Raw genomic sequence first — 17821 nt, 5'->3', positions numbered from 1 at the left:
ATCTGTCGGGTATTCGTGAACCAACTCTCCGGGCGTGTTTTGTGTTAGCCCGTCAGACAGTACGCACTACACCAGGTATTTTTGATGGTGTTCGGTAGTGAATTTGAGTGCCTATATTCAGACAGGAGGTCATTTGGAACATTTCATCTGATACGAATACCGAGTGGTCTATCAGGCGCTACAGACTAAAACAGTACAGCAATTTGGTGGGGGAGGGGGAGGGTTCGGGCTGCACTGTCGTCACTGAAGGTCAGATAAGTCCAGTGTCAAAAAATGAACATTGTTGCCTTTTAAACTCTCCTTAAACTGTTCAGTGAAATATTATCTTCAATCAATGAAGCGAACGACTACTCAACATTGTAGTCTATGCAGCGACTTAACTTAATCTACAACCATGCGATATAACACTTGGTTCGGTAGATGCAGAGTGGGTATCGGCCCGCAAATGGCCACGGCTGGTCCGTGGTCCGACAGCTCTGCACTCCGACCGACCGACCAACTGAGCTGAGCTGAGAAGGGGTGGCCACGGATCTACTGTGGCTGTACGCCCCTGTATTCAGGAGACGGAGAGGGGCTATTCCCAAAGTCAGCTGCTCTGAGAATGGTTTTCGTGCTCTTCCATTCTCCTGCACTGAGGTGAATGCTGGGACAGTTCCTAGTAAAGGCCACTGCCGCCAACTCTCTCACCTTCACCACACATCTTCTCCGTTACACATCTCCTGGCCCAAGTGACGGCGTCGCTGTCTAGGTGGGCTACATTCTCCTTCAGGGGATGAATGAAAATATTTTGTAGTAGCAGTAGTAGTCGTATAAAACTTACTGCTGAATTTGGGGAATGACATTTAGCACATTTTGACCGCGGATATTTCGTTGTGGTATCTCCATGGCGGTGGTGGTGATTATTGTTTTAATAGGACGTACAAATAGGCAACCGTTCCCTATTCTCCTTGGCCGAAATATAATTAACGACAAAGTGGAATTCTGCACAGCTGATTCCTTGTCAATAACATGTCTCTCATTCAGCGAGGTGAGAGAGTCCCTTCGCTGCAAGTAGCAATTTTAATATCATCTAGTGCAGTGAATAAGACTGCCGACCATATGTATGAACTTTATACATATGGTATACCAACACGTTCATTCGAAATTTGAAATTAGTTTTCACATAGTAATATCGTCTCTCCAAGTGATTATTGCGTAGTAGTTACAAGTCGTAATTCTTTTGCTACGAGGGGACCAAACTACTACCTACAATGAAGACTTAGAAGTGTAACGAAAATTAATCTTACTCTGTTAAAAGGAGCTCTCGAAAAGAAAACATCTTCCCCACAAAATTTGAAGTGTACAGTTACATACTTGTTATATTGTAGGGGGAATGCATACTTCTTGGAAGTCTTCTTTGTATGTTTTAGGCCATTGAGGACATGTAATGAGCTTGATTTCCCTATTTAGGTCTTATGAGGAAGTTGAGGGGCTGAATTACAAATCATGCTAACTCAAAAATTTAAAAAAAATCAGGAAAGAAAATTATAATTTTTATGCTTATTTACTTTTCTTGCTAGTTGCTTTACGTCGCATCGACACAGGTAGGTTTTATGGGGACGATGGGACAGGAAAGGCCTAGGAATGGGAAGGAAGCGGCCGTGTCCTTAATTAAGGTACAGCTCCAGCATTTGCCTGGTGTGAAAATGGGAAACTACGGAAAACCATGTTAAGGGCTGCTGACACTGGGGTTCGAACTCACTATCTCCCGGATGCGAGCTCGCAGCTGCGCGCTTACTTATTTTTATTGAGTTCTATTTTACGTAAGGTACTAACCAATATGCATTCATTTAACGTAATGGACAATTGTTTTTGATTATTTCATATCTCAAAAATTATAAAGGATGGATATATTATGGTTTATTAGCAGACACTTAGAAATACAAGTAAGTTATGGTGTAGGTATCATAGAAAACTGTTGAGAAAAATGAATGAGATATAAGTTGTGTATGTGTTCTTGTATATTGAAAGAGTTTACTAAAACCGTTTTTGGCAAATCCGTCGCTCCGTTCTACTGGACCGATTTGCTGCAATTTTGTTTTATTCTCTCTGCAATCACCTACTGGTGAATCATAAGACACCGACAGGTCTCCAAGTTCAGCCAACTTTGAGTAACCATAAAATCAAAGCATTAAATGATCACTCCAATAATTACAGCGGAGAAATAATTAATTTACCGTGACAATTTACCTGAGTCCATGAGAAAACGGAGACTTAAATTCTACGGGCATTTACTTAGAATGGATGAAAAGAGTCTAACGAAAGGATTTTCACAATAGTAGACAGAAGACCTAAAGTGTCGGACAAATGGTTCAGGGAAGTGAGAAAGGATCTCACACAGCTGGGATTAAATTCAAAAGACATCTCAAACCGAACAAAGTTTAGGTCAGTGATCGACAAAACCCAGGGATTCCATGACGAACCAAACCTTTACCGTGAATGGACGGAAGAAGGAAGACAGGCTGCCAGACAAAGGATGCTAAAGTTTTGGGCTGTGAAGAAGCTTCCAGAAACATGTAACTGTTACCTAACGTGGCTTCTAACGGCCGTAAACGAAAATATATATACCCTAATTACAGACGAAGGCTTATCCTAACCCGAAATACATGCTCAACTTAGCGGGTTGCAAAGCGAATAACACTTTCATTAATATTCTGACATAGTGATTTTCATCCTAAGTAATATCATTGCATGCGGCCATGTTTGATTAACACCTGTGAAGTCAGAGAGTAAACACTTTCTCTGATGACGGAAGAACAATATTCCCTGCTAGATACTCTTTGATCCTCTGACTTCCCTAGCTTCTGTATATACTCAACAGATGGCAGAGCGTTCCTAATAACTTACATACTGTAAAGAGAAAAAAGTCTACACACAAACAGACCCCATCATGACATACGCCTTAGACATTATACTAATTTACGACATATTATAATCGACAGTACTTGCCTCTGTCCGTCTGTACCACATTATTGATCATTAACAAAACAATTCTTGTGTGTCACTTCACAAAAATCTTTCAAACTCTGTTCAGATCATGTAATTTAAATCCTGAGACAATTTTTTTTCTACTCATAGTCACTCCAATACTCCGATTCATTACCTCAAACATCATTAGCTGGTTTGGATTTTAGGAATGCGTAGGAATGTACTTCATGAGTTTTTTAATACAATCAAATTTCGCTGATTTAATGGGCAGATGATCACCATACATGCGCCGATCTGGAAATATATACCTTTATGTTTCGGTTTCTCCATCACAAACGATGTGAAACTTATCCCAGATACCCGTCTTGTGTCTTCTGATGTGCTTCATTATTGTATACTTCGAGAACTGAATTTCTGCTTTTCCGCGCAATAAGATACCTTGAATTAGCTATTAATTATATCTATTTTCTATCAGGTGAACTACATGAACTTCTTCAACTCATCACCGAGGGGAAAATTTAAGGAAAACGATCTGTGGGAAGGCCGAAAAATTCCTGGCTTAAAGACCTGCGCCGTAGGTAAAGACGAACTTCATCGCATCATTTGAGCCGCTTCTTCGAGGGTTACCATAATAACTCGGATCGCCAACCTTCTTAGCGAGACAGCGTCCTCAGAAGAGGAATGTTTCTATCTATTTGAAGCCATGCTAACTCCAGTCGATCATCCGAATTCCAAACCATGCTGACTCTTTGGACATGGCATGGTTTGGATTTCAGATTAACTTTCAAATTTACATTTTCCATAGTATTGAGCAGGAGTTAGACTGTTTTTGTGGTAAAGTATCATGCCTTGCCAGATGTCTAGCCCGAAGTTGTGCAAAACTTCATTTCAACATTTTTGGAGTTAATATGTTTTAGAACTCGGGTCCGCAACAGTACCTGAGAATAAAGGAGGTCACTTTCAGTAAGGGAATGCTTGCCGAAACCTCAGGGACAGCGGCAGTGATGCAGCAAACACACAGGATTATTCACGAGATTTGTATGTTTTTGGATTCAGAAATGCTTACTATTTTCAAAGGTGTGCTACAAAAAAATGTGTGGCCACAAATATGTTTTTGACTGGGGTTTATCTGAAAATGTTCATCACGACATTAGCGGAACAAAATCAACTATGCAGACCGTGATGTGAAGTATTGGTGGATGGCCGTAATTGAGAGACAAGGCTTTTTTTTCTTTTTCTTATCAAAGAGGCCTCATATCATCATACTCTTATTCTTGGTAATTTCATAGGCCCTGAAGCTGCTTTCCCTTTCCATGCACTGAATTCTACACTTATCCACTCCAAATTCCACACAGATGTTTCTCGAAAATGATCCGTTAAATGCAAATAAATAGTCGTTGTCGTACATTTGTCACGATATTTCTTACATAACTAAATTTTCCTTCTTATTCTTCCCTGTTTCTTCTCTTTTATGTAAATGTATTTTGCTTTGTTTATGTAATTATGTATTATATAGGATTGTATAGTTTTGTCTATATATTTGTGTACTTGCATATTTATATATCTTCAATTTTAGATTAATAATTATTGTACACAGCTCGGATCTTTGTAATTCGCCGTTATGCTGTTGCTAATACTTAATAAATAAACAAACAAATAAATGAAAAGAAAATTGAGTTTCATTTATTGATTTTCATATTTATGATCTTTACATTTCCACAAAAGGAAATTAGACACCATGTTGTTGAGTTGTGCCCCTAAATGCTAGCCACTTCTTCTTGAATAAGTTGAGTGCCTACAGGACCTTAAAGTTCTTTAAGTAAGTACGGCAGAGAAGGAGGTGGACTACGGAAAGGAGGCGGGTGGCTCAGACGTCGACCAGCGGCTGGGAGAAGGAGGAGGTTGGGGAGGGGGACGTGAAGTGAGGATGCCGTTTTACTGCCGGTGTCCCCAGGGAGTATTTCCCCCGCCTCCCCACAATTTGTCGCACGGTCATTAAGTTGGCTGCACTGTGACACCGTTCCTCCCCCAAGAGACACGCCACCACACATGGAATTACGCTCTAAACGTAATCCAATCACAGAACTACATCTACCTTGCTCCAGACATACACGTCATAAGTGAATCTGCCAACAACTATTAACTAACTTTCATTTGAAGTTCCCTGACGGATATAAATCATTGTCATCAACAAATCTTACTATCTATTGTCTCTCCTTGCATTCGCTTTTCTAGCAACACGATGCGAAGGCGATAATGGAAATGTTTGAAAGTTTTCGAACAACATTCATCATTGATCTGCACTTAGTGTTGTCACCCTCGTGGCAAGTTGCCTATCACTTCTTTACTTAGCCTTTCTTAGTGCTTTCGAATACTTTGGAAATTGACCGAACATCTTTCTTGGTAAATTATTTCAATGCCTAACTCCTCTTCCTATAAACGAACATTTGCCCCAATTTGTACACTTAAACTCTAACTTTATCTTCATATTACGACCTTTCCCACTTTTAAAAGCACCGGGCGTATTGGCTGTGTGGTTAGAAGTGCTCAGCTGTAAGCTTGCATCCGGGAGATATTGGGCTTGGCCACACTGTCAGCAGCCCTGAAGATGGTTTTCCGTGGTTTCCTATTTTCACACCAGGATGTACCTTAGTTGAGGCCATGGCCGATTCCTTCCCATTCTTAGCCCTATCCCATCCTCGCCATACGAAATATCTGTATCGGTGCGACGTAAAACAGATGCAAGCTTATTCGTCTACTGGTGCCATTCCGCGCCATCTCGGAAAATACCGCTAGGTCGTTTCGTTACTCCCAAGTCTTTCCAGTCCAAAGATTGTTACATTTTCATAACACTACTCTTTTGTCGGAAATTACCCGGAATAAATGTTGCTGCTTTCTTGATTTTTTCCAGGTTTCTAACCAAGTTATACAGATGAGGGTCCCATACACTGGAAATATACCGAACACAATTTGCGGTCCTACTAGTAACTTATGTGACCTCTGGTTTACATCCTTACTGTAATCCCTAAATACCCTGAATACCATATGAAGAGTTTAATCTTCATTGGTAACTTCGTTGACGTGTTTACCCCAATGGAGGTGTATCCTTACATTAACACCCAGTACTTTTACCCCATCAACACAGTAATTTGAACTGAGAAGACTCTTGATTTCCATCATACAACTTAGTCGAGGTCATTTTCAGTGGCGGTTTGTGACCAAATTTTCAGGGGGATCGCAACGAAAATTGTGTTCACGTCTCAAATATACCAAAGTAGAATGCAAATAAGTACAAAATCACTTACTTAAATCATTTCACTAGAAGTTCTCTGTGCTGTTGCTTCCCTACTCGTAATATGGTGGAACCCTTATGACCGAGGATGAATTTTCCCGAGACTAATTTGTGAGTGTACAAGAAAACTAAAATTACGACTGCCGGGCTGAGTCGCTCTGGCTTCCTGATCCTGTGATTACGAAAACCTGTTTAGAATTAGCTACTAGCGCAATCTTCCGGCGATGTAAAGCAGTAGTAACTTTGGGAGCTGTGGCCTACAGTAACAGGGGAGGTGGCGGACCCTTGTGGTCAACAGCACTACTATCTCTGGTTTGAGGGTGGTTGTAGACCGTGCTCCTCCCTTATGGATGTATCTGTGCATAAACGATGACGTCATCTCCATGCGCATGCGTATAGTCCTAAGGCACGTAGCAAAATCTCCAATGTGTTCCCTGGCATTGTCATTCGAAACGAACAGCTGTCAGCGTAACGGAGCTCCGATATAAGTCGAATGCTTTAGATCGATTGACGAAATCAGGTCGAAAAAAGGAAACAATTTTGAATTACCGGTATCCAGGAATGCCTGAATATGCGTTAGAACTGGGTGTTCACGGGCTCGTGTGCTCCTGATAGCCCACCGCCACTGGTCATTTTGCAATCACTTACAATCCTGTAACTTACTTATTACTCTCTACATATAGCATCATCTGCAAGAAACCTTATCTCTGATTACAGTTCTTTTTTTCATATCAATTATGTATTGTAAGAAAATATGAGGTCCGCCTCGGTGGTGTAGTGGTTAGTGTGATTAGCTGCCACATCCGGAGGCCCGGGTTTGATTCCCGGCTCTGCCACAAAATTTCAAAAGTGTAACAGGTTCCACTCAGCCTCGGGAGGTCAACTGAGTAGAGGTGGGTTCGATTCCCGCCTCAGCCATCCTCGAAGTGGTTTTCCGTGTTTTCCCACTTCTCCTCCAGGCAAATGCCGGGATGGTACGTAACTTAAGGCCAGGGCCGCTTCCTTTCATCTTCCTTGTCTATCCCTTCCAATCATCCTGTCACCCACCAAGGCCCCTGTTCAGCATAGTGGTGAGGCCGCCTGGGCGAGGTACTGGTCATTCTTCCCAGTTGTATACCCCGACCCAATGCCTCACGCTCCATGACACTACCCTTGAGGTGGTAGAGGTGGGATCCCTCGCTGAGTCCGAGGGAAAAACCAACCCTGGAGGGTGAACAGATTAAGAAAGAAGGAAATAAATTATGAAAGTCCAATAATACTGCATTGTGGAACCGCGCTCTTAATCACTACAGGGTGAAATAATGCTTCATCTGCTCTGATTCTCTGAGTACCCGTCGATTTGGCCGTCCGGAGATAAATCATTCGGGAGATAGTGGGTTAGAAGCCCACCGTCAGCAGGCCTGAAGATGGCATTCCGTGGTTTTCCATTTTCGCAGTAGGCAAGTGCTGAGACTTTTGTCGCCGAACACTTTCGATGTGTTACTCTTTTGTCTAGTCCAAAAGCCCTCATTTTCGTCATCAGTCTCCCGTAATCTGTGTCATTTATCTGACTGTTTACATAGAGTGAACGCTAAGACTACCGATCATTGCCAGTATTACAGAGATATCAAGAATTTCTCTACTTTCAGTTGTGTCTTCTCATGAACAAAGATTTCCCTCACAGGCCACTGACACGACGTCGACGTCCACTGATGGGTTTTTGTAATCCGTAGTGGCAATTCTTAGTACTTCTCTGTCCTTGCTCACTGCGTATGAATGCAGATTGTAAAGAAATTCGAACTAAACGTCTTTGTGTCCTGCACATGTAAGCTATACCGGTGGTTAGTGCTATTTCCATCATATAATGTTTAGGCTTCCTTGACTGATGCCTCACTAAGATTTCTGAATTTAATTTCTTTACACGCATAGATACTGTAATTCTATCTCCACAAATGTTGTGACGAGTCTTCAGTTATAGTTGTTGTATTCCGTAATTAAGTATAATCATTTTCACTTTGAACTGTAACTCGTTGCATAGAATCGAAAGCAATCTGAAGTGCCTAATACTAGCACCACGTACGCCGTCTTGAAACCGGTCTACTGCTTGGAGACACGTTCCTCACGTTCGTTGATCATCGTGGGGCTGTGTAATAACACTCTGCGATTTTCTACAGATTGATTTCATTTACTTGTTATCACTTACACCAGGCGGCTCGCGAGCGCCGCACTTTCTACTGATAAATGTCCCACATGCACTAGTGATGAGTGGGATATCTACTAACTGATTTTCACAGGGGCACTATTGCCAGGTTACGTCAGAATATGAGAAGATAACAACCGGATGGCCGCTCGCAGCATGTTCCTCACGCTATCCGTCTGATGCGCCCCCTTGCATTGGTAAACCTCGTTTTCGACCGCATAGTACTAGGAAGCACTACACTTGCTGTCTGCATATCGGCAATGGCTAGTGTGTTCAGTAGTGACGAATACACAAACATCATTTTAGTGTGTGCAAAATCTGATCGGAATGAAGCCGAAGCTCGCAAATGGTATGCACGAGTTTCCAAACAGACGTCTGCCTTCTGCACACGTATTTTGCCTAACAAGCTGCAATTAAGAGCTAATGGATCGTTCAAGGCGCATATGAACAGGAACAGACCCGTCTGTGACAATGCTGACATTGTGCAGAATGTACTGCAATACCTTGAACGCAATCCTTCACACGGTGGGCTGATCTTCACCTAACTGTGTTGATAAATTAATAATAATAATAATAATAATAATAATAATAATAATAATAATAATAATAATAATAATAATAATAATATATAAACCATCATTGTTACAACGTTCACATATTTAATGTTTTTTCAAGAATGCTATTTCTTCGGCGCGTCGACCTAGAAAGATCTTTAGCCCCTACTTGCACCATACGTTAGGAAACTCCTTATATTTGGATATTGCTGAAGTGTAACGTGTTCAATGTGAGGAAAGGAACGTTAAGGATGACACAAACACCCAGTCCCCAGGCCAGGGATATTAATCGTTTACAATCAAAAACCCCTAGCTCGATCGGGAATAGAACCCCGGGGTCGGCAGGTGACAGACGGACGCGTTGCCCCCTACACCGCGGGGACGGATATGTTTAATGTTACTTAAGGCAAAGACGATCTGCGGATGAGCTAGGAGTATCCCGAACGTCAATACAAAGGTTCCTGTTGGAGAGAAAATGGCACCCATATAAGGCGCACGTACATCAGCAACTCTATGCAGATGATTTTGATCGCCCATATGGACGAAAAATGGCCGCGGCATTACAGCAACATCCACATTTTATCAGGAATATCCCGTGGAGCGATAAATGTTACTTTTCGAATGATTCAATCATAGATATTCACACTCTCCAGTATTGGGCTCTGGCGAACCCCCACTGGGTTCGAGCACAGAGTATGTAACACCAGTGGGGAATTAAGGTTAATGCGTGGTGCGGTATTCTGGCCCTGTTTTTATAGCCCCTAGGGTCACCGTTAGGCGTTACTGGAAATTTTTAGAGATCAGCTTGTCCCTAGAAAACATTCTAGAAGATATTCCACTGCAGATAATAATGCAACATTGGTTCCAGCGTGATGGTGCACCACTTCACTACTTTCAAGCCCGACCGGGCGAGTTGGCCGTGCAGTTAGGGGCGCTGAGATGTGAGATTGCATCCGGCGGATAGTGAGTTCGAATCTTACTGTCAGCAGCCATTAATATGGTTTTCCGTGGTTTTCTATTTTCACACTAGGCAAATGCTTGGGCTGTACCTTAATTACGGCCACGGCCGTTTCCTTCCCAATCTTGGCCCTTTCCTATTCCATCGTCGTCATAAGATCTACCTGTGTCCGTGCGATGTAAAACAAATTGTAAAAACTTTCGAGACGTTAGGGAACTTCAAGATGCACGATATCCTCAACGGTGTATAGGTCGTGGTGGACCTTGATAGTAGCTACCACGATCGCCTGATCTCACCCCCTCCCCCAACTCCCTGAACTTTTTTCTGTAGCGATATATCAAATGGAAAGTGTACGAAACTGAGTCAGAAAATGCTGGACAATAATTACAACAACGAATTTGTGAGGCCTTTGCTGCTGTGACTCCTGAAATTTAGAGACGTGCCATGCAGACACTGCGAGATGTGTTTAGCACTGTCTGAGCCATCAGGGACAGGTTTTTGAGCATATTTGTGTAGTTGTGTATTGGCAATAAGTTATTACACTTTATTTTCTGCATCTTTGGTCTATTTACAGATGTGCTTTCTTATAGAACGTGTGCAGTAAAATGACTGTTACTTGTTTCCCAACATCCGAAATACAGCTCGCTGCCGCTCCTTTGAAAACAAGTGATTAGGCAACCCATGCATCACTACTGCATGCGGGACATTTACAAGTAGAAAGTACGGCACTCGTGAGCCACCTGGTATATCGTCGATATGTACTTTAAAAGAAGAAGCCGAAACGTTGCTCTTTATTCACACAAACAAGACGCAGTTCACAATGGAAAATTATATTCATCTTCAGGATAATCTAATAAAGATTAAGGAACTCACAATTTAGGCCAGTTAATTATTTTGTCCTCGAACTTTACTTGAAGATTAAGTTATTTGTATGAGTGAGTACCGGTATATAGTTCATGATTTGTATTTATAAACCTATACTTGACAATTTGTAATTTACATGTTAATTTTCATGGTCCCCGTTTTCTTTTGATTAATAAATTAGTGGAAAGTCGCACTAACACGCCGAAGGTTCCTCGCAACGCTATGATGGGTAACGGCTAGGAGTGGGGAGGTAGAGGTTTTGCCCTTAATTATTTGTATTTTAATGTATTTTAGAATTTAAAATTAATCACTTACTTGATTTTATCATTTATAATTTTCAATTTTTACCTGAGAGTTGTTCATTTAAAATGTATAGTTTTTAGTTCATTATTGAATGATTGCAATGCACAATTTATCATTTTCATTCATTATTGTAATATATTTATATTTTCTACAGTTTGTAATGTAAAATATATTGTCCCTATTTTATAATTTATAATATATTTTCCAGTCTAGAATACAAATTAAAATGTATGTGATATTATTCTCATTCACCTGGAACTTTGGTATTTATCTCTTGTCAGAAGCTTGAATAAAGTCCTTCAGTTACTTTTGTGTAGAGAATGACTTTTGTATTTCTTCATTTGAGTGCAAGACTTAATCAGTTGTTGAATAGCGTAAGATATTATTTTAATATGAATGCCTCTTTACTTTGTGGCCCCGAGCGAGACTTGTGCTATATGTCACTAGCGGAGGCGGACCGCGGCGCACTCTGTATCGCTAATGTTCCCACCATTGCCGGGCTAAATGACAGCGGGGCTCCCCCGGGACCTGCTACTCACTCAATTACACCTCACATCGTTAGCCAGACTCCAGCGCACAGTTATTTATTTACCGTTCTCGTCCGAAGAGCGCTCCTGGGCACCATGTTCTCGTGATATCATGGCTGAAAGAATTTCTTCTAGGTAATAATAATAATGATAATAATAATAATAATAATAATAATAATAATAATAATAATAATAATAATAATTTGCCGTGCGGCTAGGGGCACGTAGCTGTGAGGTTGCATTCGAGAGGTAGTGGGTTCGACCCTACAGTTGGCAACCCTGAAGAAGGTTTTCCGTGGTTTCCAATTTTCACACCAGACTGTATATTAATTAAGGCTACGGCTGCTGACTTCCCACTTCTGGCCCTCTCAGATGCCATTGTCTCCATAAGACCTAACTGTGTCAGTGCGATGTATGCCCAGTTGTAATATAATAATAATAATAATAATAATAATAATAATAATAATAATAAGAAGAAGAAGAAGAAGAAGAAGAAGGGGAATACTACTACTACTACTACTACTACTACTACTAATAATAATAATAATAATAATAGGAAACTTTTGACAAGCCGTGACCTTTCCATTTCACTACGGACACGACTACTCCGGTGCTACGTTTTCAGCATTCTGTTATACGGCGTTGAGGCATGGACACTAACTGAGACCATGTGCAAGATATTGCAAGCATTTGAAATGTGGACGTACCGAAGGATGCTGAAGATACCTTGGACATCTAAAATGACCAATATAGACGTTTTGCACCGTATGAACAAAGAACCAGAAATTCTCACAACCATCAAGAAAAGGAAGCTAGAATACTTTGGTCATACGATGCGGAACTCTAAATACCACCTTCTGCAAGTAATACTCCAAGGGAGAATTAATGGAAAACGTGGTCCGGGCAGAAGCAGGACATCATGGCTCGGCAACTTGAGCCAGTGGTCTGGGGTGACAAAGCTTACTCTGTTCAGAACAGCTATGAACAAACAACAGATCATGCTACTGATCGCCAACGTTCTGCGAGGACATGGCACATGAATAATAATAATAATAATAATAATAATAATAATAATAATAATAATAATAATAATAATAATAATAATAATAATAATAATAATAATAATAATAATAATAATAATAATAATAAAATAGAGCCGAATTCATCATTTTCAGGATGGCTGAGATGAATAGTGACACTCCGGAATTTGTTGAAGTCCATCACCCTTTGGGGTGGTGGGGACGAGGGGGGAATGATATATAAAAATAATCGGAAATAGTGTCGAATCCACAGTTTTCGGGGTCGCTGAGATGAATAGTGGCACTCCGTAATTTTTTAAATTCAGAGTTCATCATCCTTTGGGGTGTGGGGCGAGGGGTAATGAGATATAAAATTAATCGGAAATAGTGACGAGTCAATAGTTTTCGGGGTCGCTGATATGTATAGTGACACCCCGGATTTTCAAAAGTCCATGTTCAGCATTAAGAGATAAGAATTTCGTGGTGTTCCCTATTGAAGTAAGTTCAATAACCTTGGGAGGGGGGGGGGGGAGTAAGACATAAAATTAATCAAAAATAGTGTCGAACCCATTCTTTTCGGGATAGCTGAAATGAATAGTGACACTCCGGATGTCGTTTAAGACCAAGTTGAGCCCCAGTAAGCAGGTTTGTGAGAAGGGGTGAAGGAAAGAAAATGTGAAAATGACCGAGATTTTGGGTGATTGTATGTATGTTCCAGCATAGGTGTCAACTAAACTTGGTACAAATATTATCTACTATCTGTAAATAGTACTCCAGTGGCAAGACACCCCTAGAAGCCCTAGGGAAGGGGGCGAAATATAATTATAACTAAAAACGACCGATATTAGTATTGAATCCATACTTTTCTGGACTACGGGAGAGATTTCAGCCAAGCTTGGTACACTTATGACTTACTATCGTGAGACAAACTACGAGGAGGTATGATAGACCTAGCACGCCTAAGGTTGGGGTGGGAAGGGCTGAGATATAAAAATAATCGAAAATAGTGTGGAATAGTGAGACGAATATTGATAGTCCGGGCGTCGTTGTGTGTATGTTTCTTCCAACATAGCCCTCATACAAAATTGGTACACATATGACTTACTATCTGAAAAAATGACTATTGGGTAAAACACCAGTAGCACTCCTCGGGGAGGTGGTGAAATATAAAAATAAACGAAAATGACTGGTATTAATGTTTAGGAGTTCGCTGAGTTGAACTGTGACACTCAGGACTGATAAGTCATACTTCACCGCAATTGGTATGTAGGTTGAGAAGGGGTGAAAATGAATGTAAAAATACCCGTCAAAAATGGGTGTATGTGGTTACATTCCAAAATAGCTCTCAACAAAACTTGGTACATATATGACTTACCATATGGAGATAAAACACCAATCCCCGTTGGGGGTGGGGAATGGGAGGGCATGACATTTTCCATTATTTAAAAATAATAGAAAATAACCGATATTAAAGTCGAATTCATTGATGTGACCCCCTGAATATCGTTTAAGTCAACGTTCAGCCTCCATTGGGACGGTACACTGAAAGGGGTTTTGTAGTGAATAGTATAAAATGACCGAGATTAGTGTTGAATCCACTGCGTTTGGGGTCTCAAGGCTGATTGGTGAGAGTCTCAATGACAGTTGAAATCGTGTAGATCATATCTATACCGTCACCGATAAATACATGAAGTTATAACTTATTATCTTTTTGAAAGGATCAAATACTTCCCAATCAATTCAAGCTTCCACAAGGATAAAATTTTACTAAAAAATGAAATCATTTAAAAATTGAAATCAAACACATCTAAATAACTCTAAAACTATATAATAGATGGTAAAAATCCATATTCCAGAAAGAAATTCTATAAAAATTCACTTTAAAATAACTAACTGGTGATACTAATCTTGAAAGTAAACATCGTAAACCAACCGGGCTACGCCGGCTAGTACAGCTAGTTACTTACGTAACGTAGTGTAAGAGTCGGAGTTTACTTTGTATAATTTTGAATTAGGTTTGAGCTTCCGTGCTCATGTAGTGTAAAATGCTTTGAGTCGTCGTGCTCTATCCTATTGGTAACCTCCGAGCTTTCGAGCTCCCACCCTTGATTTTGTAATGTTACTAAGCCTTGGGCTTTGTTGTTGTTGCCGGAGTCTCCTGCTCTCTTACTATTGCTGTTATCTCGTCATCTCGTGGTGAAAAGAAAGAATATACAGTATTCTCAAATGTTAGCAGATTTTCTTAAACTTTCATTTGTTCTTGTCCAGCCCTGGACCCCACATGATTCTTATTCGTTTGCAGTCCACTAGAATACCTGTAACAACAACAGCAATCATAATATCTTCGCTAGCGAGACGTAGTGATTACAGTGCCTTCTGGTATGGTCTAGAGTAATTTTGTTACTTTCATTGACCTGTCTCAGTCTTATCCTTGGCTTTGACAACATGAAAGTGACTGAGGAATGAGCGATGCTAGTAGTGGCATTTCTTATGCAGCCAGTCACTGTTGTGAATGCTGTGAAAATGTTGCTCATAGAGTCGGTTGTTGCATGAATTTCACTAGGCTTGGCAGATTGTTATGTAATAACAACTTATGGCCCAGCGAGGAAAGCATATTCACATTTCTCACTTCTTATTTCCCTAGTACGCCTCTTCAGTGATGCCTAGGTCAGAGGATTCAACCAACCTTCGGGCTGAGGATAGGACATATAATAATAATAATAATAATAATAATAATAATAATAATAATAATAATAATAATAATAATAATGTGAGGAAAGCAACGGGAAACTACCTCACTCCTCATTTCCCTAGTACGCCTCTTCAGTGATGCCTAGGCCATTTATGACAGCTGATGGCAGAGCTGTTGAGAATCCCACCAGCGGAATCGCTGACGGACTGAACATAATAATAATAATAATAATAATAATAATAATAATAATAATAATAATAATAATAATAATAATAATAATAATAATAATAATAATAAAACCTGGGGTACACGTTCTCCGTCCGTTGAAATGCGCGCCTTCTAGAAGGCCATCTGTGCTGTGAATCCTGAAGTAATGTAATTCAAGGTACTTGGAACTTCGTCCTTTAGATGTCTCTACTATCGGCCTATGTGCCCCCTCTGGCGGGATTACGAACAATTACCTTTTAAGGGAATTTTCAATTTTCAATGTTTGTAAGCATTACGTTCTTGTAGACTGTTTTTTTATATGCTAAAGTTATGAGCACTCCTACGGCTTCCTTCGTTCTTAGTTATTAACCAATCAGGAATTTTGAATATTTTTCTCTAGCGAGTTAAAATTGCGGGTGCGTACAGGCATTCTGCCTAGCGCAAGAGAGTTCTGGTGCTTTCCTCTCTAAGTTGCTATAAAATCTGAGCGCGTTAGGGCCGTATTGTCATCTTCATCGCTCAGGTGCAGTGTGTGTGTGCAGCGTAATAGGAGGCAGGGGATGTAGGCCCGCATTCGGAAGGCCCAGCAACTCAGTGTAATGGCAGACATCTCTTAACACGTGACAGCTCCAGGCAGATAACTTGAGGGGAAGGTTATAAACTTCTTTTATTAGTGTAAGATTCTAAAGTCTCTGTTTTAATCAGCAAGTGCAAATTCCTCCTGGAAAATGTGTAAATTTAGGGAATAGGGAGAGTTCACCCTCTGTTAATTCCCATTCATCTTGGTACAGTGCTGAATAAGATATTCTAAACGTTTAATTCTTCACACTGATTTGGTACTTAGTCACCCCTCTGTAGTATAGGCTTAGCCTCTGCAACTTCAGGCCATAAGCCCATATAGGATTTTAAGAGTTTTTCAAAAGGAGAGCTAGAGTTTCGCCTTCTAGCGTTTTGTTCGTGGCCGATCATCGGAAACCTTTTATTTTTGCATTAAGGCCATTTATTACGGGCACTTACTGCCCCCGTTTAAACTGTGATTACCCACATACATATGTGTAAATGACTGTTGAGCAGAAGTGACTGTGTTGTTGTTTGAGTCATCAGTCCATAGACTGGTTTGATGCAGCTATCCATGCCACCCTATCCTGTGCTAACCTTTTCATTTCTACGTAACTACTGCATCCTACATCTCCTCTAATCTGCTTGTCATATTCATACCTTGGTCTACCCCTAACGTTCTCACCACCTACACTTCCTTCAACAACCAACTGAACAAGTCCTGAGTGTCTTAAGATGTGTCCAATCATTCTATCTCTTCTTCTCGTCAAATTTAGCCAAATCGCTCTCGCCAATTCGATTCAGTATCTCTTCATTTGCGATTTGATCTATCCATCTCACCTTCAGCATTCTTCTGTAACACCACATTTCAACAGCTTCTATTCTCTTTCTTTCTGAGCTAGTTATCATCCATATTTCACTCTCATACAATGCCACGCTCCAGACGAAAGTCTTCAAAAACATCCTTTTTATTCTTATGTCAATGTTTGAAGTGAGCAAATTTCTTTTCTTAAGAAAGCTCTTCCTTGCTTTGTGCTAATCTGCATTTTATGTCCTCCTTACTTCTGCCATCGTTAGTTATTTTACTACCCAAGTAACAATATTCATCTACTTCCTTTAAGACTTCATTTCCTACTCAAATATTTCCTGCATCACCTGCCTTCGTTCGACTGCACACAGTTTTTGAAGTTTATTTAGCGTATTTTTGTAAGAAGCTTGTGCCGCTGGGAGGTTGGACTGTAGGAAATTTTCGAGCTCACTCTCCTAGAATGTAAGTGAGTGGATCAAATATGCTTTTGTGAAATAGTGTTCCTTTAGAGCTACGATGCTCAGTCGTTGTAAACTATTGTGTCGATAATCTTCTCTATTGCACCTGATTTTTGACTTTAAGTTATTGTGGGAGCTGACGAGCTCGTCTTATGTTATTGTTGTTCATCCAGATTTTCTAACTACCAAATTTTAAAATTTTAAAAAAGGAAAGAAAGAAAATTTCAAAATTTAGTCCTTTAACTAAATTTAACTAATTTAGTCATTTGACTGTCCAACAATTCACTTCAGGTGCTTTTCTTCCCTCTCTGGTCCACAAAAACCTGGTAACAATAAGAAGGGGAAGAAGAAGAAGTGGAAGAAGAAAAGCTGCCTAGCCGAGGAATTAACGGGGTCTCTGTTTCACCCGGAAGTACGAGGTTTCATTTCCCCTGT

The sequence above is a fragment of the Anabrus simplex genome, chromosome 4 (assembly GCF_040414725.1).
Source record: "Anabrus simplex isolate iqAnaSimp1 chromosome 4, ASM4041472v1, whole genome shotgun sequence".
Classification (NCBI taxonomy): domain Eukaryota; kingdom Metazoa; phylum Arthropoda; class Insecta; order Orthoptera; family Tettigoniidae; genus Anabrus; species Anabrus simplex.
The sequence above is the reverse complement of the archived record's forward strand: the minus strand, read 5'-3'. Positions refer to the sequence as shown.